The sequence below is a fragment of the Arvicola amphibius genome, chromosome 3 (assembly GCF_903992535.2).
Source record: "Arvicola amphibius chromosome 3, mArvAmp1.2, whole genome shotgun sequence".
Taxonomy (NCBI): Eukaryota; Metazoa; Chordata; class Mammalia; order Rodentia; family Cricetidae; genus Arvicola; species Arvicola amphibius.
Genome location: NC_052049.1, coordinates 23,672,939 through 23,697,498, shown reverse-complemented (window position 1 = coordinate 23,697,498; position 24,560 = coordinate 23,672,939). Strand labels below are relative to the sequence as shown.

General features: G+C 41.5%; 1 protein-coding gene across 12 annotated transcripts in view; it reads left to right on the top strand.

Moving 5' to 3' along the window:
* The window catches only part of Prlr (prolactin receptor), a 168,538-nt gene that overhangs the window by 93,628 nt on the left and 50,350 nt on the right, over positions 1 to 24,560 (top strand). For 8 of the 12 annotated variants that reach the window (XM_038323103.1, XM_038323102.1, XM_038323098.1 and 5 more), the window contains exon 2: positions 21,537 to 21,561. The gene's annotated coding sequence lies outside the window, so the exon portion shown is untranslated. Of the gene's footprint in view, positions 1 to 21,536; positions 21,599 to 24,560 lie in introns of all 12 variants that reach the window. The other 4 variants (XM_038323101.1, XM_038323100.1, XM_038323099.1 and 1 more) reach the window with 1 other exon arrangement.

Genomic DNA, 24,560 nt, shown 5'->3' with positions numbered 1-24,560 from the left:
ACACCATGACCACAGCAACTCTTATAAAAGGAAGTATTTAACTGGGACTTGCTTGCAGTTTCAGAGGCCTCTAGTCCATTATCATGACGGCAGAAAGCATGGAGGCAAATAGACAGACATGGTACTAGGGAGGTAGCTGAGAGTTCTACATCTGCATACATAGGCAGCAGGAAAAGAGAGAGGCACTAGGCCTGACTTGGGCTTTTGGAACCCCAAAGTGCACCCCCAGTGACACACTTCCTCCAACAAGGCCACACCTACCCCAGCAAGGCCACACCTCCTAATAATAGACCCTAAGCATTCAAATATATGAGCCTATAGGGACCATTCTTATTCAAACCACTACAGATGTCATCAGACACCCTATGAATAAGTTGGAATGCCTACCAAACTTACTTGGAAAGTTTCCCAAATGATTATGAGGTACAAAGGGTCTGGGCAACAAAAATAGGTTGTTGTGGTTTGTTGTTGTTGTTGTTGTTTAATTCCGACTGCTGGCTCGCTATCCTGCCACTCAACTTTCCACCAACAGGTAGATTCCAACAAAACCACATTTTGGCACAGTTCATTGTGTTTCCATTGTCAGAATTCATTACAAGTGGGTGGTTATTTACTCCATCAAGCCAGCCTTTTGCCGTTCCATAGCCAAATAATTAACACTGGCTGTTAAGTTTAATCTTCAACTTTGCTCCTTAGCATTTAAAATGATTCAGATACAACTTTGGACCAAGAGTGAGTGGAGAGAGACACGGTCTCCAGAGCCCCAGATGTTTTCACAGAGACCCAAGAATAAAGTGGCTTTCGCACCCCCTTAAGCACCCACTCACTCAGCAGCTCTCTCCAAAGCTCACCCAGTTTCATCTCAGTTTCGTGATTTATTGCTCATCCTCATGTGTGAAGAGCTCAGTTGTTTATGTTTTAATAAAAATGGTTGGGAAGACCAGGCAGAGGCCAACAGGGACTGTTTCTGAGTAATATTCAGTTTACTGGCAGAGTCTCATGGCTACTTGGCAAAACCTGAAAGCATGGTCTTTTTCTTCCAAGCAACTCTGTCTTTGGGTAGTTTGCAGATTTATCACTTGTTGGTCTACAGCCTTTAAGTTGGGTATCATATCCAAAGCTGCCCCCAACTTTATAGGAAAAGCCTTGTGGTTTCCAAAAGCATGGCCAGTTTATAGAGGATCCATGCTATTTAATATCTATTTCCATGGAGTAAATGATCTTAAAGTGAAGTTAATTGGTAGTGCAGAGAGCCAGAGGCAGTAAATTTAGAATTGCATAATGTATTTGGATACTAAAGAGGCCTGTGTCATCTCCAATCCTAGAGAGACAGGCTGGCCTTCAGCTTTCCATGTGACTGTAGATGTCACATGGCTTTCATGGCCTCTATAAAAGTTCTCTAGAGAAACAGAACCAACAGTTTATTCAGCAAATATATGTAACATATTACATATATACATATATATTTCATATTCCATATGTATGTGTATGGAAGGAGAACTTTTATGGTAACAGACTCAAGTGACGATAGAATCCAAGAAGTTTATATTGAAGCTGGAGGTCCAGGAAACGGTAATAATGAAACTCATTCTTCGTCTCAAGCGGGGATGCATGATGGCATAACTTCTACTCAGAGGCCCAGACATTCACAGAGTAGGGGCTGGTGTAATCCTGGGGAGCCTGATGACCTGAAAACCAAGAGCTCTCATGTCCAAGGTCAGGACAAAATGAAGTCTCAGATCCAGGAAAGATAATCTGGCCTCCCTCCACATTTGTTTTTTAGTTTTTCTATTTTGTCCTTTGAAGGATTAGATGGCGCCCACTCAAAACAAGGGGAAACCATTCTCCTAACTGTTGAGTCAAACTCTATTCTCTTCCAATAACACCCTCGGAGACTCACCACAAATAGCATCTTATAAAGTACTTCTTAGCCTTGTCAAGGGAACTAAACCATAAAAGCTTGTCAGCATGAAGTCTCAGTGTCCCCACCCATAGGAGAAAGCCTGAGCTGGATTACACCCAGGTCCTCAGTTATACATCAGTGCTCCATGGTATTCAAACATAAAGTATGTAGCTTTCTGCCTTCACCAGTTTAAGATCATCAGAAACTGTACATTGGATTTGCCCTCAACCACCATTAACAGACTAATTTACCAATTTACTTTCTATTTCGAATCACAAAAATTACAATCAGATCTCTATTAGACTTTACCAAGGGATCAGTAATTCTCTTTGGTATGAAAATGCTTTTGTTTTGGTTTTTTTCAGAATTTGGTCATAATTTCTATAAATGAAAATTGAACTAGATAGAGGTAAAATAGCTTGTCTGTGATTCTACTTAAAAAATAATAAAATAAAATAAAATGTGTCCAGATCTCATAAGATGCCATTTGGGCTGGCAACTTTTCTAGTTAAAATCTGTATTCTGAAAGAAGTTGAGGACCAACCTAGAAGAAGCAGATGTGGGTGAGCTTGAGTGTTCTGGGCATGAAGCCAACATGGTAGATGCCTTTGAAGGAAACCAAAATTTTCCCTGAAGATTTTGCAGGTGGAGGTTCAATTTATTTATTTGCCTTTTCTCCCTCTGTGTTATATGTATGGATTAGTAAAGCAAAATCAGTTTCCTGCAGCAGATAGAAGCCCTGGAAGATTTAGATCTCCTCACTGAGAATGTGTCTTCAGATGCATGGAAGCCTAAATGAAAACTGAGGGTCAGGTATTATGGCTACCTTCTTGCTTCATCTTTCCCCTGCTACCGCAGCAGTTCCAAAGTTTTGAGTATCTTTATGGCACCGCTTGTCCCATAGGTTTTTGTATAAACTATGCATGTTAATTACATAGGTCTGTAGGTTCCATTGAGTGTGTCTCTAGATATATTGTGCTTTCTCACATTCACCCTCTCTACCACTCTTTCTTGCTCTACCCTCCCCCAACTCCTCTTACCTTATATGTTCATATATTTTTCTTTCCTTTTTCCTTTTTCTGTTTGTTTCTTGGTCTACATAAGAGAAAAACAATGTGATATTACCCATATTTCCATATATGGCTTATTTTAGCTTAACTAAACTTAACAGCAAAGTTCCATCCATTTTTTCTGAGAAGGATATAACTCCACTTTTTTATAGCAGGATTTACTGTGGATTATATACTATGCCTTATCAATTTACCTACTGACAAAAATCTACACTGCTTCTACAACTCAGTTCTTCCTTAGGAATTCTCCAATTTCCTTCCAGTATTTAGAATTTCCCTTAACATGAAACTGAACAATTATGCTAATGAACTTAGAACACTATCCTTGGCTCTTCCCAGGACATCACAACTTCTCTTTGGAAGGAAAATACCTGCTACCCTAGAATCGGATATATGCCATGCTCACAATAGACTTATATTGCACTTATTAACACTAATTTAAAACAACTGTTAAATTTTAATTGGTTCATACACTGTCTTAATTGTCTATAGAAAAGATGTTTATAAGCATATATCCACTCTGGTAGAAGTAATCTGCCAGCTTCCTCAGGTTGGTATAGCAAAGTGTCCCAACTAGGTGGCTTAAAACAATAGAATCTCATTTTCTCAGGGTTCGGGAGGCTAACAGTCTAGAAGCCAGCAACTCTTGGCATGGCTTGGCCCTCTATCACCATCCCCCAATCTCCATCAACATATGTGATCCCTCCATGTCTCCTATGTCTTATAAGGACAACAGTGAGATTAAGGGCCCACCCTATTTCTGAATGACTTCATCTCTACTAATTGCATCTGCAGTGACACTGTTTCTAAACAAGGCTGCATTCTGAAGCAAAAGAGGACTTCACTATCACATTTTGGAAGAAGCAACTCAAGCCACAAGGCCATCCAAACAAATGACACTTGAGACAGATTCCATTTGCATTTTTCACCATAGCTAGAGTTCATGATTTTACAAAAATAAAGAGCTAAAATTTACTTCTCACCCAGCCTGGGTGCGGTGTACTCCTCCACGTGGTCTGTGAGGGGATAGGGAGCAAAAAGGACCAGTGAGCAGAGTCTGGTTAAGTATTAAAACTCTAGTTTATTCAAGGAAGGAAAGGAGATATAATGGTTGAGGACAGCGGCTGGGGCATCACCTAATTTGCATTAAGAGGCATGCTCCTGTCCTAAGCCTCCTAGTGTATGCTGCAAAGAAGGCTGCTAGCAGAAATCTATGTCAGGGTTCAAGCCAAAGATAAGTAAGGCGTCTGGTTTAGAGACAGGCAACTGGTTCAGAGATAGTTTTCAGATAAGGTCAGTCCTGCAGGCTCAGGGCCATTCTCCAGATAAGGGCAGGTAGAGGCAGGAAGTTCTGCTGGAGGGAGGGAGCCCCATGTTGCCAAGCTATTGAGATAAACTGCCAAGCTTTGGGAGACTGCGACTTCTACCAGTCAGCAAAAATATTCCAACATCTGGGAAGTAATTTTTAACAAGAAAGATTCAGAGAACATCACAAGTTTCAGGACTATGTCAAAGCTTTTTATATGTAAGTACATCTCCTGTTATATACTCATATTCTACCGAACCCGAGTGAGGAGATTCTGCCATCAAAATAGAGACAGTAGACCCAAGTTTCCATTGAAAGGATTAATCATGCCCCTGTAGCTTTCACTTGTTAGAGGCACGCTCACCGCTCCCCAAACGCCTTCCCCTCCATTTGACTCATCCTCTAAGACTCCCTGAAAGCCCAGTTGCTTTCAATCTAACTGTGTTGATGGTGCAGCAGGAAAGCAGACTGCAAACGCAATCAGGCCAACCCCACAAACTCAATCGGAAGCATTTTATACACTTATTATGTTGGAGGTTGTGGTCTTTCTTTATTTGAGTTTTTCTGTGATGGAGGGGGGAATAGTGAGGACCTTGTATATCTCTAGGCAAATATTAATGTGCCTGAAGAGTCAGATAACCAATGGATAATCAGCTAACAGGTCAGTGCTCATTGGAGGTTGTTCAGAGCCAGGGACAAATCCCAGGAGGCATCCTAGGCAAACCGAGGAGGTTCTTTGCCTTCATCGTCTATTCCTTGAATAAAGCACCCTGTCTTTAACTAGCCTGTGACACACCTTGGGTAAGTCACTGTGCTTTTAAGGTTCTAGGATGACTTCCTTCTGCCACAAAGTACATTTGTTGTTTCTGGATGAGGCCCGGGCCCTCTGCACTAAGAGCAGGAAAAGCATGTTTTCAGATTCCAATCCCCACCTGACACTTGACATTTTACGTGCTTTCTAGGTTAAGAGAAAAGAAGCCAAGAAACAGATTGCTCTGTTGTTAGTAGATTGCAGACTGAGAAAGAAATGGGGAAAAGATGGAAGAAGGGAAAGAAGGTATAGAAAAACTGGGGTTAGCTCTTTCCCATCTTCCTCTCGGAGAGGCAGTTTTGCTTCTGCCTCTCTCCCCACTTCTCCGCTTCTCCCCTTTCCCCTTTCTCTTCTCCTCCCCTCCCCCTCTCTCTCTCTTCCTTTCTCTCTCTCTCTCTCTCTCTCTCTCTCTCTCTCTCTCTCTCTCTCTCTCTCTCTCTCTCTCTCTCTCTCTCTCCTCTAAGTAAAAATGTCTACTTAAAAAAAAAAGAAAAACTGGGGTTAAAAAACAAAAACCATTAATGTGAATTAAAATGATTAAGAACTATCATTGTAAGATATGATCATGTCCCCAAATAATAGAGTGTGGATTTGGCCAGGCAGCTGGAATCTTTTCAGACTTCAAAGCTCTCTCCTTTCTTGAAGCCATTTGAACCTCAATCCCACATTTTCTAGCTTGATGTCTTGACCTTTATGTAAACGCTCTGTAAAAAGAACAAGACAATACTTCTGTCTTCTTTAGGGTTTCTATGGCTGTGAAGAGACACCGTGACCATGGCAACTCTTATAAAGGAAAACATTTAACTGGGGTGGCTCACTTACAGTTCAGAGGTTTAGTCCATTATCATCATGGCAGGATATGATGGTGTGCAAGCAGACATGGTACTGGGGAAGGAGCTAAGAGGAAAAAAGAAGCTACATCTTGATTGGCATGTGACAGGAAGCAAACTGAGACGCTGGGCATGGCTTGAGCATATATGAGACCTCAAAGCCCACCTCCATGGTGACACACTTCCTCCAACAAGACCACACCTCCTAATAATGCCACTCCCTATGAGCATATAGGGACCAATTACATTCAAACTACCATAACTGGTAATAACCAACAACAGAGGCAGGTTTGGTTTAGCTTGAGACATAGACTTTTGGATGCCAACTTCTCACCCAGAAAATGCCTGATAGACAGATAAGAAAGTAAGGAAGTGGGGCCAAATTAATATGAAGTCTCAGGGTCAGGGTGATTATACAAAGTAGCTTCTTATTTATTGTTGCCTATTCAAAACAGGTCTGCTAAACATGGGTGATAGGCTTTACCATATTTGCAAGTAAGCAGTGGAATGACAGGATGCATTTTACCTTGCCTTCACTCTTTATTGCTACCAAACCAAAGATTTGTGACAGTCTCGTATTTGTACATCCGCTACCTTGATCGCATTCACCTCCTCTCGCCTACCTACCCAGTTTCTTTTCCAGATCTCTATTGTATTACCTGATGAAGACTTTTTAACAACCTCATTGTGATATAATGTACATGTCTTAAAGTTCATGTTTAAAATAGATGCTTCAATGTCATTTACACAGCTGTCACTACAATATAATTTTAGGACATATTACCACTTTAAAGTGTGTATGTTAGAAGCAACAACTCATTTATTTCCCTACTCTCTCCATTCTCCTTAGCGAAAAATGCCCAGCCTGTGAAAATGAATAAATACTTTCCTATGCTGCTGGATTTTTTTCCCCATAAGTTTCTTCCCTTCCTAGATCTTGAAATGTTTCCTTTATATTTTCTACAATAAATTCAGCATTTAAGTTAGAGATAAAGTCTTGCTCCATTTTGAACTGATTTTTATGCATGATTGGAAACAAAGATCTAATTTCATTCTTCTCCATGTGAATATTCAGCTTCGCTAGCACCCTTTGTTACAGAGCCTGTCTCTTAGGGCAGATTTGTCAAAGATTCAATGACTGTAGTTATGTGGGTTTATTTCAGATCCTTGATTCTACCGGTCTATATGATTGTGTGTGTGTGTGTGTGTGTGTGTGTGCCATGCTGTCACTAACAAAAGTAATTTCTATTTATGTTTATGAAGACTGAATGCTTACAAAATTACCTAATGATAGTAGCATGAATAAGATTATGCCGGGTAGTGGTGGTGCACGCCTTTTATCTCAGCACCTTGGAGGCAGAGATAGGCAAATCTCTGTGAGTTCTAAGCCAGAGGCTGACCTGGTCTACAAGAGCTAGTTCCAGAACCATCAGGGCTATTACACGGAGAAACTCTTTCTCGAAAAAACAAAGCAAAACAAAAGATTATGACAGGCATATATGTGGTTTTCAACTATCTTAATAGAGGGGTCTTAGACAATTTCTTCACTTTCCCTTGTAATGAAATATTTCTACAATGTGCAGAGAGATTCCAGGGCTTTTATTTGTTTGTTTGTTTAACTGGCATGTATGTAGGACCCAGAATCTGCCTTTGTGTGCCCAACTGAAACGTCTGTTACTGGTTGTTCTGCCAGGCTCCACAGTTGTCTATCAGGATCTACTAAATACATAACACTGTAACTTTGACTTCATCTTCTCACAGGCTGAGTGGAAATGAGGAGACACAGAAAAGACGAAGTATATGGAGCAAAGAGGCTTTTGAAGGTCTGAAGATTCTCCCAGAATCCCTAATTAGAATGTTCTTCCTTAAGATGAACAAACCCTTCATGTCTATTATTTGTATGTGGACAACAGAGGCCAGTTGAAAGTTCTAGAAACCTCATATGACTGCTTTTTGTCCTTAGAGTATTAAATAGTGCTTAACCTGTTCTTGTCTCTTGTTCTTATCATCAAATGAAGATGACTTAGTTCCTATTTTGTAGCTTCTATAATTCCTGATGCTTGATAAATGCGCTATCAGGGATTATGATTAAGATTATTAATGTGTATTCATGACTTCGGTTTCTTGTGCATTATGCAACAACCTCACAAGAACAACACAAAGAGATGACTATATGCATTCCAACTTTAAAGATTACGGAACAACTGCCTCACTCAAGGTCACATGGCTATCAAAGTTATGCAGGTTTACACGTTGTATTATAACGCAGGTTTTCCGGGTTCTAGTCACACAACTTTCATTCAGATGGAGTCAAACCCTGGTCACATCCACTGGACCTTGCTGACTGCATATAACACAACAAGCTAGCCAGCATACAACTACGACAACATGCTCAAAGAAGAAGAAACATTTGGTTTCTTTAAAACATAAAATAAGAATTTGATTCAATTGCACCACTTTAGGAAATTATGCCACAAAACCCCTGAGGGGAAATAAGGAATGAGAACCCAAAATGAAGCTGTTGAAACGAACTTGAGACTGAAAACACTTCAAAGCAAAGCAAGTTAGCTGATCTCTATCTCCCCAGCATGGAGGAACAGGACCCCTAGTTTATAAGGACTATCAATAACTGGGCACAGCACTCAGAGGCATAAAGGAAAACCCCAGCACCCTGAGTACACTGTTTTATTTCTACCAGCTGAGAAGTTGGTATTCTGCCCCTGTTATTTCGGGTCTTGAGTTAGAAGTGTAAGACAGTCATCACCGTCACCCTCACCCATCAGCAGCACTTTTGAATTGACTTGGAACACAAAAGAACAAACCAAAGGACAGCTTATCATACTGTAAGTTCAATTACCCCTTAAAGGGGCAACATCATGCCAGGCAGTAGCGGCGCATGCCTTTAAGCCCAGCTCTCAGGAGGCAGAGGCAAGCAGATCTCTGTGTGTTCGAGGCCAGCCTGCTCTATAGAGCGAGTTCCAGGAAAGGTTCCAAAGCTACACAGAGAAAAAAAAGACATCATAGAGTGAAATAAACAGCTAGACTGGAAAAGGGATGTCGGCATTGACACAGCTACTAATTTATTGCTCCAAGATGCTCTTTAATAGTGTTGCCCAAGAGGGAGAAAGTTCAAGAACCCTAAAGAAATAACATTCCAATGCTCCTTAATGGGACAGAAGTAGTAAGGGAATGGAAACAAATCTCCCCACTAGCAGTCCCTCCAAAACAGGCTCCCTTATTACTCAGCAGAAAAGATGAAAACATTTGGGCTACTAATCCTAAATAATCCTAAACCTTGGATACTAAGACTAGAAAATATTCGCTCTCTTACATTTCCAGGTAATGATGGGATGTTCTCGGTTCAGATCACCATGACCATTCTTTGTATTAATCAGAAGAGCATTGTTCTTTCCTCGAGGATGGAATTTAGTGACTTCCAATTCTTAAAAATGTAACTTTTTATAAACCTCATGGGAATTTAAGGAACAGGGGAAGGTAATAGGTAATAATGGTTTTAATATTGCAATCAACAGGGAAATAATTTTCTTCGAGGTCAGGGTTTTCCTGCATCTGGAGGTGGGATCTAAAACCTCACACACACTGAGCATGCGCTGGACCACTAAAGCTGCAGCTTCAGGGCTCCAGGTTTTTTAAATCGATTCCTTGGGCTTCCTAGGAAAATACCTGTTATCACTTAGATGCTTGCTAAATCTTCTTGCTAGTTCTTCTGCTCTCTCCACATTAGTAGGAGAGCCCTGACTTGTAAATGTTCCTCACTTTATCTGAGAAGTGGACTTACACTCCTGGCCTCTCGGCAAAAATAAACAGAAAGCCATTCTGTTCAGGTCCACTGCTAATGGTCATCTCATTACCATGCCCAACCCATGGCCACCCTGGCTAAGATGACCACTGCCAATTTCCAAAGAACTACATTCATGTTGCAGTTATTCATTGGACTGGAACAACCCCTTCCTTCCCCGTTTTAAGCTGTTTAGCTACTCTCTTGTAGCTGGATTATATATAATCCAGCTGTAGATTATGACATCCCCTTTTAGTCAATCAAGGCTACCTGGGCTTTGGTTCTTTCTAAATATCAGCACAAGTCCTCTTTATTTACTTAAAATTCACCCTCAAAAGGATTTAAAGTAATCTGCTTCCTATATGGCTTTGTAATAACCAGTTCTGTGACTTTGGGCAGGTTATAACAATAACAAAATGTTATGACCCTTTTGGTATTTCCTTGTTGCAAGTCACTTCCAATATCCCTTCTCTCATTAAAGCTGCCACCCTTTGAGAAGTCCGACATGCCTAGAGGCTCCTGTTAAAGCTACCGTGTAGAAAGCATTGCTCAGAAAATACTAGCATGCCTCTGATAATGTGCAGAATGGGAAGGCCTACTTGAGTTACAGTGTGGCATTCCCAACTTTGTTTTCAACTCTGCTTTCCAAAGAAATTCCCATCTTTGTTACAAAAGGAGGGTGGCCCTTTGTTCCCTCCAGGTCACCCGTCTAGCTTTCACCTGAAATAATCACACAGAAACTGTATTAATTAAAACACTGCTTCGCCATTAGCTCTAGCCTCCTATTGGCTAACTCTCACATCTTTATTTAACCCATTTCTATTAATCTGTGTTTACCACGAGGCCGTGGCTTACCAGGAAAGGTTTAGCGTGGCAGCTCTCTGACTCTGCTTTCTTCCTCCCAGAATTCAGCTCTGTCTTCTCTGCCTACCTACGTTCTGCCCTATCAGGCCAAGCAGTTTCTTTATTGATTAACCAATGAAAGCAACACATAAACAGAAGGACCTCCTACACCACATCTTAATGTTTATCAAGAGTAGAATGTGGAGCAACAATTAAAGATAAAGAGGCCATGAATTTGAAAAAGTGATGGGATTAAATGGGAGGGCTTGGAGAAAGGCAAAGGAAGGAGGAAATGCTGTAATTATTTTATAATTGCAAAAACAAATTGTTTTTGTTTTGTTTTTCAAGACAGGGTTTCTCTGTGTAGCTCTGGCTGTCCTGCAACTCTATGTAGACCAGGCTGGCCTCAAACTCAGAGATCTGCCTGCCTCTGCCTCCTAAGAGCTGTAGTTAAAGGTATACACTACCAAAGCAGGAGGTAAAATGGGTACTTTCTCAAGAAGTCGCATTAAGAACTTCTTAGAATGAAGTGAATTTAAGAATTTGGACAAGGTGTGAGTATATGGAAAGAACCGTGAATTTTTCCCAGCAGTTTATTGCAAAAATACCTAAATTTGGGAGCAGAAGTTATGAGAACAGATTAAATGCTAAGTCTCTCCAGTGTCTGAGAAGCAGAGCAGCCCCAGAGCTGAACATCTCCTTAACGAGTCCTCTTTACACAGCCCAAGCCCTCTGTAAGAGTCAAAGCAGCTCTGCATACACATCTACGGAGACAAGGAACATCCTTTTCTTAGAGTGGTCCTTATCTTCGTGAATCACCATAATGATGAAAAAGTTATTCTGCCCAGCTAAAAAAGTTATTCTCGTTCTTCCCAGAGGCAGACAAATCGAACTCAAATCTGCCTCCATGCATTTTCCACTGATTTGAGGGTACAGTAATTTGGATGTGTGCCCCAAAAGCTCAAATGTTGGGTAATTAATTCTCAGTGTGTCTCTGTTGGGAGGCAGAGAACAGAGCCTATTAAGAAGCAATCAGGTCATCCCTCACAAAAGCTTACTTATAAGAGCAAGTTCCGGCCCCCCTTTCTTATTCACTCTCTAGTGGGTTCCCTCTCCTCTCTCCCATTTTCTCTGACATGCACTGTCTTCAACTTTCTCCTTTGACCACTGGATGATTCAGTCATAGGGCTTTCACTGACTGGGGAAAAGAGAGTCTGATCTGGACTTCCCAGTCTCTAGAACTGTAAAAAGTAAGGCCGGGAATTTACTGTATCTTCTCATGTCTTTGTGTATAGTAGCCATTTTGAATGAACTCAGGACAACACTCAAAGTTTCTGAGAAAATGTTATCTTCCTACCTTCGGCTCCTTCTGGTCTTCTATATTTTCTATATCTCCTCCTTTTCCTATGAGAAATTGTACCCAACTCTTATAATTTTTAACATAACACCTTAATTTTAAAAATTGTTTGAAAATGCATACATTAGTACTATATTTACATGATTTCCTCCCTACCCTTTCCTTCCTTCAATTGTTTCCACACCCCAACTCCCTCTAAGGTCTATGACCTCTTCTATAATTATTGCTACACATATATGCATATGTGTTTGTATACCACCTCCTGAGCCCACTCAATGTTGCTTTTATGTGCATAGAATCAGGGTTGACCAGTTGGGGTGGAATAACATATCTGGGGCATCTCCCTAGAGAAGTGTGTTTTTTTTCCTAAGCATAATTGACTGTTGAAAACTCTTTCTCTAGGGTGGAAGCTTGTGAAATTTCTCCTACTCATGTGGACTGGACTTGTCATTATATAGGCCTTCTTTAGACAACCATACTGTTTCTATTTCATGGGAGGGAGCAACCCTGCTATATCTAGAAAATATTACCTAGCAGCAGGCACCCCGATCCTCTGGCTCTTACGCTCTTTCCAGTCCATCCTGTGCAATATTCAAGCCTTAGGCATAAAGGTTGTGTTGTAGATGTGCCAGTTGGGGCTGGACACCTCCCAGTCACTTACTCGCTATATTTTGACTAGCTGTGAATCACTATGGTAGCCTCTACCCGCTACAAAAAGAGGCTTCTTTGACGAGGGGTAAAAGTTACACTTATCTGTGGGTATAAAACAACATGAACCACTGCCATGAATCTTGGTTGCGTCTCAAAACTTGACAGCATGACCCCATTTTTGAAGGCACCACATACTTCAGATACAGACACATCAAGCCTAATCTGACCTAAATGCCTTGTTCCCAAGGCCTAGTTCTCATGATAGAAAGTGACATGTAAGTTGTCAAGGGAGAAAAGAAGTCATTGTTCTTACCCAGCTATAAAAACCTGCAAACCACAACAATGACCAACCTGGCAAGATATCTCCAATGGTATAATAGTGGAACTGTTATTTTGAGAGTAATCAACAGTCACCTAATTGAACTCATGCCTAGTACTGGAAACCTAGTGAACTAGACCCTAGAAGAGAACTTACTCTTGCCATTGTTCTAAATCAGTATAATTTATAACTATATTCTAAATAACAATATTTTGTTAGTTCTTTAAGAATATAACACTTGCATACAATGTACTCTGATCATGTCATTCTGACTCCTATCCATAACCCCTCCCAGCTCTACTCACCCACTCCCCAACTACTCCCAACTTCATGTTCTCCTTTTGTTTTTATAACCCAACTAATGTAATGTCTGCTGCCTATGTGTGACCCCGGAGCATGCTCCACCCACCAAAGGCCACACCTTGAATGAAAACTGGCTCTCCCTGCCCCAGCAACCATCAACTCTCAACAGCTCCTCAGGCAGTGGTGGGAGTTCATGAACCTCCCTCTGTGCTGGAATGTTGACTGGCCAGTAACTACAGTTCTTGTGAGCTCATAAGCACAGCTGTTATCTCTTGTCCAGAACACATTGTTTTGCTCTGATCCTCTTTGACGTCTGGCTCTTACTATCTTTCTTTCCTGGTTCCTGGAGTGGGGATATGCACATGATACAGATGCCCTATTTAGAGCTGCCACTCTTAAAACTTGAAAAGGAAAAGAAAAAGACAACTCAGTTAAAACAACAGAGAAGTTTGGTAGAAGCCTTGGTGGGTTTGCACCACTACAACATCTTAAATATGAATCATCGGACAGAAATGGGAATGTGTAATTGAAGACTACACCTTAAGTAGCGATTTATTATAAACTACAATGCAATTTAAAGCTACCGAATGCTTTTAATGTCCCATCCTGAAAGGCTAAGCACACAAAGTACAAAGTACACAGCTGGGTGGCTCCTTGAGTAGAGGACAGTAAACAGAGAAAGCAATTAACGTACCTGAGCATCCGCAGATACTACCCAACAATTTTCAGATAATCAATAACTACTGGCTGAGTAAATATGTTGGTGAACAAATGAACGACTGACTATGGCTTATTTTCCATGATGGATTTTTAAAGGTTCTCTCCAAAATGATACTTATCTTTTAATCACTTTTTAAAAATTCATTCTCTATTAAGAAGCTTGGTTCTCCAAATGTACTTATGAAGATTAGACAAAAATCATGTGTTCGAGTGGTTAGGAATAGTGACTGGCAGTCAATTAATGTTAACAAATTATTTTCTTTCGTTTTCTAGTCATCTTTTAGAAAATAGGATTATGTGGATGCCCTCAGGCTCACTAATCTGAAAATCATTTTGTAATGCACTAATGAAGAGAGACCTGGAGTCCTAATCAGTTCCTATTCTGTGCCTTTAACTGGGCCACCCACACCCGCACCAACCCTTTGGAGTTCGCTGGCACCAGTAAAATACAAACAGAATCCTGGACTCTTTCACATCGCCCTCTGGACTGTTTAGTTAACCCCTGACCTTTGGGCCAAGTCTCCCATTCCCAGTCAGCACTTGCCCGTTGCCTGTTGGACCTGACATCTGAACTGGCTTTACCTTATTTGACTCTTTTGAGCCCTCTTTCAATCAGTCCCATGAAGATTTTAGAATTTCCTTTCGGGTCCAACAAGGCCCACTCTCTTAACCAAGGTTTTGGGGTTTGCTTCTGTCACATACGGATCAAAATTTTCTAACTGTAGCTGTCATTAATATTGAGATTTGTTACTCAAAACTAGGAGCTAGGACTGATGTTCTTTATGTTTCTGTATTTCAGAAACAGAAAAAAAAAATTCACCAAGCATCAGATTTTCTTGTTTTATTCCTGTGTTAATTTTGTGTGGGACTTGCTAACCCACTTTTTCGTTATCTGTTGCCTCTGCTTCAGTCTGGGGCTCAGACCCTGCTACTCACCAAGAGTGGGCCCCACATGATTCCTTGGGTGGATTTGTGTTTTCTTCCTTCAAGACCTTTGTGTTTACAGATTGGCGTGAGTGACCGGATCTGTTGCCAGAACCCTTGAAGCCTCACTTATTTTCTGAGCATATCTGAAAATTTATCAACTGAAGCCTAAACTTGAGCTAATGTCAATAGATAAGGCACGGCTTTGGTGAATTCGTCAGTTACAATGGCACCGGCAGCTCTGGGTAGACCAGAAATACTTGACGCCTTCATTACCTCTGACTTGTGGCAGATTTCCAGGCACAACCTCATCCGTTCATTACGTAAAGACCGCAGCTGTGAGTTCTGTGCTCTAGAAAACGTGAGATTCTTGACTTGCTTGCTTCGTGACGGATGCTCTTTTAAAATGTGTCAACTTTTATATTGAGAAGCAAATGATTTAAACACAAGGCTACAGGTGGGGCCTAATGAAGGCACTAATGAGTGAATTCACTTTCACCTCTCTGTGCTTCATACTCTACTTCTAACCCTGGGGCCAGGCTGCCCTTCAACACTTACTGCTCAGACGGAGGTGGAAAGAGAGTGCATGTGCTGTCTTCATCACAGATGGCTGAATTTTCTAACACGAGCTCTCTGCCGACGCAAAATAGTCCCAATCAAATCAAATCAGACTAAATTAAAAGATATCCAGGTTTAATTGGACACCTGAGGTTTCAGGTAGCCAGGGAACCGAAAAGCCAACACGCCAGGGTTGGAGGAAAGGACAGTTTAAATATCCTGGGGGAGTGATCTTGTCCTTTTCCAGGGAGGGGTCAAGGTTCAAGGGGCATAGGGGCAGGGACTCCAAAAACAGAGGCCAGAGACCAGGATTTACAATTTACTCAATGGATTTTGTCATATTCCTTCTCCAACCCTCCCTAAAGCCCTCTTTTCTAACCACTCTATCTCATTTTCTTTCTCTGGCTTTGGAAACAAACATGCACAAAACAATAAAAAGAACATGGAGTCCATTTTGTGTTGTCCCACGATTCTTGAGCATGGGACCTGCCCTAGTGAGGTTGATATGCCCCGTGTCACTGCGTTGAAAAGAAGGGAATTTTCCTTTCCCAGTAACTATCAATTGCTGGCTGTGTGACCATTTCTCTTTCTCTGTCCTTTGATTTTGTCCTGCCTGAATGTGTTAAAGTCTTATGCATACTATCATGATCTCTATGAGTTCACCTGTGCATTAGTCTCATTAGATCTGGAAGATGCTGTTTCCTTGGAGTCATTCACCAATTGTAATGGTTTAGTTAAAACAGTACAGTTCTCTGAGGGCTGGCTGCAGCAGGACCCGAGGTCTCTATGGGTCCCAGGCTGGTGGGAGGCACAGGTTGAGAGACCTTGGCAGGTGGGTGGGGCAGCTGGGCTCAAGAGGAGCCAAGGGTGAGAGACATGCAGAGTGAGTATTTACTTAGTAGGTTATGGAAGGAAAGGGAAAGGGGAGAGAGAAAATGAGAAAGAGAGAGGAGAGAAAGAGAGAGAGACAGAGAGAGAGAGAGGGAGGGAGGGAGAGAGAGAGAGAGAGAGAGAGAGAGAGAGAGAGAGAGAGAGAGAGAGAGAGAGAGAGAGAGAGAAACAGAGGGGGTAGAGCAGAGGAGACTGCAGTCACCTCTTCCGAAGAGAGATGGGCAGAGAGAGATCTTGCAGGTTAGAAGAGGAAGATCAGCTTGCCTAGGGTGATAAAAGGGGGAGTGGGCAGGGCTTGTCTCTTAAAGGGACAAGACAAATCAGCAGCAGGTAATAATGCCCATGACTTTTAAATTCTGTCTCCTCTTACACACCGACCCCTGATGCTTGAGAGGGGTGGTGTTATATAGATGTTCCATTTAGGGCTGAGTGCTTTGAAGTCTCTCACCCTATACATACTGTTCAGTTGTAGGTCACTGAGTTAATTTCCATTTACTGAAAGAAGTTCTCTAATGAGGGTTCCGTGGTGCACTGATCTAGATATAATATTGGGAGTCCTTTTATTACTATGTTCATCTAGGCTTCCTCCAGGCCCATGACCTATCTTGTCTCAGGTTCTTGATCTCATTAACAGTGTCAGGCATGGGTTCCATCTCATAGAGCAGGCCTTAAATCTTATGAAAATATGCTTGGCTACTCCAATAACATCGATGCTAGTATTGTACCAGTGGGTATAATACTTGCAGAGAGGTTGCTATGACAACTCTCAGGGATCATATCTAGGTGAGACTGATGGTTACTTTCTCTTCTGGTAGCATGTGTAATACCTTCCAGCATTATGAATGTTAATCAAGGGAGTTGAAAGTTCTGGTTGAGCATGAGCTTGATTTCTCCATGTTTGAGGTGATAAATATGTGGTGTCTTTGGTACTACTGTATTACAGTCAGGCTGTGGAAGGTAGCCAATATTATTGGCAATAGCTTGCAATGTTTAGGGGTGGTCTGTGCAGCTGCTTTGGCCAATGACTCAAAGAGATATAATCAATTCCTTGTTGTGGGTTTTACTTAGTACCATATAATATCCTGTTGGGATATTGCCTCTCCCATTATATGGTAACTCCATTTAAATTCCATTTATATATGTATATGTTTTAGGAAGCTTCCACAGGAGCGGGTTTTGTGTCTTTTCAAGAGACTTTTAGTATCAGTTGTCCCTTCTCGTATTTCTTCCTCTACTCTACCCACCTATCTCCCTCCCATTTAATACTCCTATTCTAATTTCCCCTTTATAGCTTTATAACAACACTTTTATTTCCCCATCCCTGGTTGTTAGAAGATCACCCCCTCCTCTACTCTAGTCCCTTACTAGCTATTTAACCTTTGTGGTTATTCTGATTGAAACAGATATACCTAAAGCTTAAAAGCTGACATCCACATATAAGATAAAACATGTAATATTTCTCTTTCTGAGTCTCAGTTACTCGGGATGATTGTTTCTAGTTCATTCACTTATCTGCAAATTTCATAATTTCATTTTTCTTAACAGATGAATAATATTTCACTGTATAAATGTACTACATTTATATTCCATTCATCAGTTGATGGACATCTAGGTTGTTTTTGGCTTTTATGAATAGAGCAGCAATGAACATGGATGAGCAAGTATCTCTGTAGCAAAATATAGAGGCCTTTGTGTAGATGTCCAAGAGTGGTATAGCTAGATCTTGAGATAGATCAATTTTCAGCTTTTGGAGGAACTGCCATACTGATTTTTATAGTGGCTGTATAAGTTTTCATTCCTACCAGCAATAAATACCTAATACCCTTTCTCTATACCCTTACCATCATCAGCTACCATTTGTTTTATTTCTCTTGATTATCTTTACTGGAGTGAGAGGAAATTTCAAAATAGTTTCTCAGTTATTTGTGTTTCATCTTTTGAAAACTCTCTATTTCTATATCCTGTGTTTTAATTGGGTTATTTGTTTTATTAATGCTGAGATTTTAATTCTTTATGTATTCCAGACACTAATCCTCTGTCAGATGAATAATGAATAAAGTTTTTCCCTTTCTCTAGTTGCTGCTTTAGTCAAATGATGTTGCCTACTGCACAGAAACGTTTTAACTTCATGAAGCCCTACATATTAACTATTGGTCTTAATGACTATGCTATCAGGATCCTGTTCAGAAAGTCCTTTCCTGTGCCAATGAGTTCAAGCCTATTCCCCACTTCCTCTTCTATCATATTCAGTGTATTTGGTCTTGTGCTGAGGTCTTCCATCCATTTGGAGTTGAGTTTTGTGCAGGGCAATAGATATGGATCTATTTTCATTCTTCCACACACAGTTATATAACTGGTTTAGCAATTACCATTTGTTGAAGATGTTGTCTTTTCTCCAGTATGTATTTTTGGATTCTTTGGATAGATAGATAGATAGATAGATAGATAGATAGATAGATAGATAGATAGATAGATAGGTAAGGTTGTCATGGATGTGAGGAGTTATGTATGCATCTTAAATTCTATCCCATTGATTAATGTCCCCTAGTGGAATAGAAACAGTAATTAAAAATCTCCCAATTGAAAAGAGCCCAAGGCCAGATGGACTCCGTGCCAAATTCTACCAGGCCTTCAATGAAAAGCCTAAGACCAATACTCCTCAAATTATTTCATGACACAGAAATGAAAGGAAGTGTTCTGAATAATAATTCCTTCATGGTCATACAGTAACAGATAAGCCAGGCAATCAGACTACGCAGCGTTCTTGTGGACAAGGCTGAGAAAATAAGGGAAACTGCCATCACTCTTCTTCCACAGAAAGAAGTGAGTAAGGATGATTTTTCTGGAGCTCAGTGACAGGCAGAGTCAGAGAAAGGGCAGCCCTACTGAATAACATGGCTACAGAGCTATAGCACCCCTATGACACAGGACAGGTAAACGTGGAAGGAAAGAATACCCTGACATGCCCATTTCTCATCCTCTGCCTGATGCACTTGAACTCTCCCTGAAGGCAAAGGCAGAACCATCAAGCCCAGATAGGAAGAGAGTAAGTGGGGAAACAAGGACAGAGATTGGCCAGGGTTAAGTGGCATGCCAGAATTTTGATACATGGCAATGAATAATAGGAGAGCAAGATGAGAGCCCAGGACCCACCATTCAATAAACACCTTTAGGGGCTGCTGGAACTACAATTCCTTTGATGCCACTGTGCCCCAAAGCCCTCATTACTACTGTATAGTATTTCAGACTGTTCGTGTTCATGTAGCCTCTGACCTGTATCCTGCTGCCTCTGGGCCCTTCTCCAGCCTCAGCTAACCCCTCAGGATTTCCAACAAGAGTATAAACAGAGTAGAGATTGCATTTCATTTCATTAAAGCAGAGTGTAAATGGGAACGAAGAGGAGCAGGGCTGTTCTGAACAGTTAGGACATTATCAAAGACAGCTAAAGTAATTCGCAGAACGTAAAGCACACTCTAGAATATTAAAGAGTTTTTGAAATGAAGATGCGGTGTCACTGTACCTTGTGGAAAAAATCTGGTGACTTACTTCCAAGAAGCCTGCCCCAGACATTTGTGTCACACGCTGTGGGTTCACCAGACACCTCATTACCAAACGTCTTGTGGATGAACATCTTTTGCTCAAATAGCTTTCATCATATCATGGGCTTTGATTGCAAACTCAGCTCAGCTGACCAATCAGAGCAGCAATGTTGACAAACTAGTGACCGCGGGTCTTCTGCCAGTCACTCCCTCCTCTGCTTGTTGAGGTAGCATGAAGAACATTGAGCGCCAGCTTCCTCAAGGAACGATTTCTAGAAGTCTGGCATTCGGAGGCTGAGAAATTATTTGAAAGTCTTTTTGGCTGGTTCCAGTGACCAGTTAGTTGGCTTTTGCCTGGAATTATGAGAGCACACTGGACAATAATTATGAATTTGTGTCCAAAAAGAAAAGTCAGTTTGAGGGAGGGGGTGTTTTGTTTTGCATGTGTGCGTGTGTGATCCATGTGTATGTGTGTATGTGTGTTTGTGTGTGTGGCAATTGTTTGTGTGCAGATGCACGTCCATGTGCATGCAGAAGCAAGAGGCTGATATCTAGTGTCCTCCTCCCTCTATCTGCACCTTACATAGTAAGGCAACATCATCTGCCTGAAGCCAGAATTCAAGCGAGTCTACCCAGTCTAGCTAGAGTTGGCTGGTGTAGACAACCATCTTGTCACAGGGATCTGTCTTCACCTCCGTGTTTGCTGGGTTCATAGGCAGGCCACCAGGCCTCGCCAGCATTTACATGGCTTCTGGAGATCTGAAATCCAGTCTCACAGCCATCCATCTGGGGATTTACCCACTGAGCAATCTTCCCAGCCCTAGAACCCAGGTTTAAAAAGCAGCTACTGGCTTATTCAGGCCTGTTTTGTATTGAAGCATTGACAGAGTTTCTTCCAATCTGAGATCTGCATCTCCATCAGTTACCTGTGCTGTGTCCTTTAAAACCTGGCCAATCAAGAACTAGAGTCTGGAATTTCATACACAAACCTAAAGTCAGAAATACTAGCAGGGATAAGGTTGGGGCTGGGACACCTAGAGGGGACATCGCAGGGAACGAAAGGCTGCACCCTGCATTCCCTTGAGCAGTCAGCCCATTTCTCACTCTAAAAAGCTTTCTCCTGCCAAAACATTTTTGACTCCCTGAGAGCAAGTCCAACCTAAGCTTCAAGTAAAAGTGGGTAAACCAAGACCACGTCAGCAATCATCGGTAAATCCCATCTAGGACCTCAATATCAAACTCCTTACAACTTAATCCCAGTTGGGATAGCTGGTGAAAGTGGCCTAGGAGCTATAGATTGTACAGTGATCCTGAATCAACGGGTATTTTCTGACTTAATCACACTGTTTATAAAAAAAGAATATCCTATTCTTAGGAAAATAAACTCAAATAATTAGGACAGTGAAGGCTCATGACTGTGACTTACTTTTCAGTGACTTGGAGGAAAAGTAATTTTCATATATAATAGATGCAGGATGATGAGTAGCATATTAATAATTAGGTTATCTGGGTGCAATAGATGGAATTTATTGTTGCAACTTTTTTCTAAGATAGATATTACTTCATAATGAAATTGCCAAAAAAAAAAATAGTCCAGAAAAGGAGAACTATAAGCAAGGGCGTTCTGCCATGCTGTGTGGCACAGGAAGCTAGGAATGACAAATATCCTGCCTTGTCATGTTTGAACTAAAATGAGTCATCTTCTCTTTCAGCTGAAGGACACTTCTCTCTCTGAAGGTGAGCACCACAGATGCTTTGCACATGAGCCCTAAAGGTAAGGAGGGCTTGAGCTAGCGCCCAGCTGATTGCTTCTTACTGTCCATAACATCTGGGCAAGGATGGGGACTCAGCTATCTGGATCCTCAAAGAGCGTCATCTCAAACCACCCATGTTCACACCGGGCACACTCTGCTGTCCTCAAAACCATCTTCAAACCTCCCTAGCTCATTGTCTCAGAAAACCTGAAGTTCGTTCGTCTTTTTCTTGTTTCTTTCAAAGCTTTACGTGGTTGGTATTCCCTAGTAGTGCAATTAGGCCATTTTTTTTTTCCTCTTCATAGGTTTCTGTACTTGGGAAATTTTTTTTGACAATGTCTGTGTTACTTTTATAACCAGAAAGAGAAATATTGCATCCGCTTGTATTTCTCCAACCAGTTCAGTACAAATTCTGTCACCACTTTCTGATCCTCGTCTCAGCCTTCTTAACAGTGTCACTACTTGGATCTGCTCCGTCACAACCTAAATGACAAATCTCATGCGTGGTGAGCTCTGCATCTTCTCCTTCCTCTAGCAGCAAGGAAACCCTGGGAGCCAGGACCTGTCAGCGAGCAGGCCATGGAGAAAGCTTCCGCACAGATTGCCCCTGCCTATGCTGCAGTGGAAGGTCTGGAGTACTGTAAGAAAGCAGAGGGTGGCCTGTGTAACCCTGAGGCCTCGCTTTCCCGTCCTTCCAGGGAAAGTGAAAAATCTCATGAAGATGGGAAATGGACTAAGTTAATGGCCGAGGAGCATTCTAAGTGAAAAGCTTCTGAGATTTCTTTGAGCCACTTTGTGGTGTTTACTAGTCGTCCAACAGTGGCACGGTGACACCCCCTTGAGAGTCATCCCTCACTCTAGTGAAGACTTTCCTGTCCCTTGGACCAAGGTTTCTCAAACTTTGTCAAGACCTCCTGAGTCAAATGTTTTTGTCACGGAGATTTCTCTCTGTATGGTAGTATACTTGGCAACATCAGAGGGAACAGCACTGCAACCCCAGCTTTAACAACCAGCAGTGTCAAAACAATTGAAGGAGAAAACCACCCACCCTGGATAGTGACAGTAATGTGTTCAGACACTGCCAGAAGTCTCCTAAGTAGAAAAAGATCCTTGTATCAAAAACCACTTTAAGTTACCTCAGCCCTGGCAGGACCTTTTGTCTTTTCATTTAAATGGACTGAAATTCATAGTGCACAGAGTAGACATTAGGAAATGTCTACAGAAAGGATGCCGTCAGTCATCTAGACACTGTGGGTACAAGAGATCCCTGGGACATGAATGTCCTTCCCTGGACGGGCCACAAACGTCCGGACTGAGAAATCAATGCAGCTGGAGTTATGCGCACTTCCTCCTCCTTCTGGGCTGCTGTCACATGTCTGTGCTACTTAAAAGATAGACAAATTGAGAGACAACAAGGTTATGCTAAATACTCTAATAACCTTTCCCTTAAGAAGACAAGGAAGCCCAGAAAACTGGAGTCTGAACTGTGTTGCAAACACCAGAGAGATTTTTTTTAAAAACTTTTATGTGTACTTATTTATTTACCACATATCTGTGTAAAAAAAAAGTCTCTGAAAAAAAATAAATAAAAATAAAAAAAAATGTCTCTGACTGACTTTATAAGATTTTTAAGCAGGAAAGCATAGATTCTGAACAGTGTCTTAATTACAATTCATATTTTCCACTCCAAGCAGTACAGAGCAGGTGAAGTGATGGTAACAGATGTGCCTGCGGTTGGAACAAGAGACTGAGGCCCCAAGAGCAAATCCCAAAACACAAGCATTGGTATGCTCTCCACTTGCTCATCTCTAAGTGTCCCCCGGGGGCCCTTTTATCCTTCTGGTTGTCCTTCCATAACATCAGTCCCAGCCCCATGTCCTCCACCCTTTACCCAACCTGGAATTGATATGCAAAGATTATTCTGATGCCAGTGTGTATCAGTGAAACCTCAGGCAGGAACTTGAAAGCAGCTTTAAGACAAGCCAAGACACACAGCAGCACAGCCCAGTTTCAACAGGAAAAGAACATCCAGAAACCAATGTTCATAAAAGAATGCAAGAGAAAGAACACTTCCCTGAAAGGTTGGGATTCAAATTAAGAGCAGAGCTTCAACTCTTGTCCAGCACAAAAATATCAGAGCCCATTGTGAGCTCAGTAATCTTCTTTCTGGTCTCCAGCTCTTCAGTTATGTCCCAATGGTTGTGCTCATTCCGCAGAAAGGCAGAACAAAACACCAACCTACCTGGCACCTTACATCCTTTTGCAAGAACTCTGGCATCCTCCAGGATCTGCCCATTCCAGTTTTTTTTTTTTTTCCCAGCTCCTGCCCATATACTTGTGACCTTAAATCTTTCCAGATTTCTGAGAGACAAAAGAGTTTAGAAGCATCTCAGAGCCCTGGGAAGGATATGCCGTCCATTAGACATACTTTGATGTGCATCTAGGGGTCTTGACCCATTATCTTTTTACATATCACACTTATCTGTCCCCGTCCCTAGTTCTTGCCACTTGGGCTTCTATTTTGACTAAAGTGTGGTGTTGTTCAAAATCTGTGTGCTAGTCTTAGCATGTAGACATGTAGTTCACTGGTAGAGCTCTTGCTTAGTATGTGTGAGGAAAGAGAGAAAGAGCTGCCCAGTTGCCTACAAGGGTTAAGAACTTAATTTACGCTGAGTACTTGGTTTACGAGATGGACTTTCTTGTGCTTCTCTGAGAAGGCTATGGATTGGAACCTAGGTTAGACTAATTTCAGTTGGAGCAGAGAAACTGAGTACACTGGCCAACAAATGCCTTGCCACCAGCCACATATGCCAATTTAAATCTGAGTCCATTGAAATCAAATATTAAAGATTCCGTTCTTCAGTTAAACTGAATCCGTTTCAAATGTTCAGTAGCTGCATGGGCTTAGTGGCCACTTTGTTGGACAGAGACCGTCTAGACAACTCCGTCATCACCGAGGTTTATACTGGAACAAGCAGGTCA